Source organism: Triticum dicoccoides, chromosome 3B, assembly GCF_002162155.2.
Source record: "Triticum dicoccoides isolate Atlit2015 ecotype Zavitan chromosome 3B, WEW_v2.0, whole genome shotgun sequence".
In the NCBI taxonomy this organism is placed as follows: Eukaryota; Viridiplantae; Streptophyta; class Magnoliopsida; order Poales; family Poaceae; genus Triticum; species Triticum dicoccoides.
This window is the reverse complement of record NC_041385.1, coordinates 38,104,022-38,106,599: the sequence shown is the minus strand read 5'-3', so window position 1 is coordinate 38,106,599 and position 2,578 is coordinate 38,104,022. Positions and strand designations below refer to the sequence as shown.

The following is a 2,578-nucleotide window of genomic DNA, read 5'->3' as shown; positions in this document are numbered from 1 at the left end:
CCCCCCCGACGGGATCGCCTTTTCAGTTTTTAAAAAAAATAAAAGAAAATGATGGAAATGTCAAAAAAGTAAAAGAAAATAAGTTTCCCATGTGATATGTGCTCTAGTTGTTGGGAAAATTTGCAAATGTGAATTTCGACTTTATTTGCAAAATATCTCTGGAATTTGTAAAAATGGGCATAACTTTTGCATACTAACTCGGATGAAATAGTTTTTTATATGAAAAATCATCTACATCCGAATTTAACAGGGGGAACCCCGTTAAACATTTTCAAAATCCTCAAAAACCTAACAGAAAAAAAGTTACGGGGCTTCTAAGATCTGGAGGCAAAAAAATTAAAAAAATTTAGTTCTTTTTGAATTTTTGTTAAATCTGGTCAAACTATTATTCAAGAAGTATTAGTGTTACTAAATAATTATTTCAGTTCTTTTGAATTTTTGTCAAATCTGGTCAAACTATGGTCAAACAATGGTCAAACTAATTATTCAAGAAATATTACTGTTACTAAATATTAGTGTTATTTTTTAGAACAATAGTTTCAAACTCAAACAGTGAAATGTGTGACTTCATGCTCAAGCTAAATTCCTGAGGTTAATAGGATTGACATCTTACTATTGTTAGGAAAACAACAAGTGCGGACTTGGAAACGAGGTAGAATAGAACCCGAAAGTTAAGCGTGCTCAGGCTGGAGTAGTGAGAGGATGGGTGACTGTCCGGAAAGTTAGATGATGAGGGTTGATTAGAGGTTAAATTGAGCAGTGATGAGGGGTGATTACAGATGAGATGTTAAAATAATAAAAAAATTGATTTTTTTTTAGAAAAAATCATAAAATTTCCTTTAGTACCGGTTGGTGTTAACAACCGGGACTAAAGGTGGACCTCCAAGCAGCGGCCACGTGGAGAGCCTTTAGTCCCGGTTCGTGTAAGAACCGGGAGTAAAGGGGGAGGCTTTAGTACCGACCCTTTAGTCCCGGTTCCAGAACCGGGACTAAAGGCCCTTATGAACCGGGACAATTGGCCCTTTTTCTACTAGTGGCTGGAGCGCGGCCCTGCGGTCGGCTTGTGTTGATGGTGCGCTGTTGAGGGCATGTGTTGTAACGGTTTTCGCCCGGATTTCCGTTAATTAACTGGGCAACTCTTTTCTGCTTAATAATTATTTCAGTTGTTTAACCTTTTCAAGTGGAAATAGTGTGTTGTTCAATCGGCATCACCTCTCATCTAGTATCTTCTTGCTTTGGCACATGAAAGCGCTAGGACAACAACCGCGATATCATCATGTCTGAAAAGTCCTGCACCCACTTGATGTGCAGCCACTCATATTTGCGTCCCAGGTCTTCCCTTTGCTCCGTCAATTAAGATACAGAGTTCCCATGTTAAACGTTCGACAAGTATGAGATGGTTCCATTCCCAACCATATAGCATCCGTTCTTTGCCACACAGCACATGCATGATCACCAATTTTGTTTGCCCCCCTTCTGTGTCTTGTTGACACAAATTACAAGTCTTGTATTTCGATGGCTCCTTTCTACTGGTTCTTAGTCTTCATCGGGGTTTGGTGGCTGCCCCCGATGCTCGTCGGGGCTGACGAGCAGCAAGGCGAAGGCTGCTCGCGCTCGGCCAGCAGGTGTGGCAACCTCACCATCTCTGATCCGTTCTGGTTGGCTGACACAGAGGCGGGAAGATCATGTGGTATCCTGGACTTCAAGGTCACTTGCTATAATAACAGCAGTGCATCCCTACGGAGCTCCGTGCCCCTCATCCCCGGCTTTGCAATCAACAGTATCTCTTACGAGGAACGCAGCTTGCGAGTAGTTGATGAAGCCTCCAGCGGTTGCGGCATAAAGATTGGGAACACCTCCGCCAAACTAGACACCCAGTTCAAGATCGACCTCGGCAACCTGAATCTCATCTTGTACAATTGCATCGAGGAAAGCGCGGTGGCTGCTGCACGCCGGGATAGAGGCCTGGTGCAGACAAGAGTGAGGTGCGGGAACGAGTGGGAGGTGTTTGTTCGCGCGGGAGTGCATCACGACCGGATTGGGAACTATGCCAGCTACGCCATGGAGGGCTGCGATGCAACCGTTGTGCCGGTACTGGGCTCGTCGTCAGGCAAGACGAACGCAAGCGATTACGAGCAGCTCATCAACGATGGCTTCCTCTTGACATGGGAGGACCCCCCTCCCCCTCTGCCTGCAGCAGCATGTAAGTTCAACCACCAAATTATTTTTTAAATCAAGTTCGTAGCTACAATAGGACAAGCAGTGACTAATTTGTTTGCACTTCGCTAATTGAACCAAGAAAATTAGTCATGTCAGTGACTTATCCTTTGATTCACTAAACTCTCTAGGCGTGAAAGCTCTGTCAATCAATTGAGATCCCCAATTTGAGATTAGTACATGATTTTGACTTGCTCAATGCGTTGTGCTTTGTGGAATGATATGATGACGGATCCCCAATTTGAGATTAGTACATGATTTTGACTTGCTCAATGCGTTGTGCTTTGTGGCACTGAACGCTCTAGAGCGGCGCTGACCACTTTAGGCGGGAAAGGGCGCGGGATGTCAGACACTTGTGCGC

General features: G+C 44.3%; 1 pseudogene; it reads left to right on the top strand.

The window, feature by feature from the left end:
- The first annotated feature begins 1,352 nt into the window (after positions 1-1,352).
- The window catches only part of LOC119274571, a 3,279-nt pseudogene continuing 2,053 nt past the window's right edge, over positions 1,353-2,578 (top strand).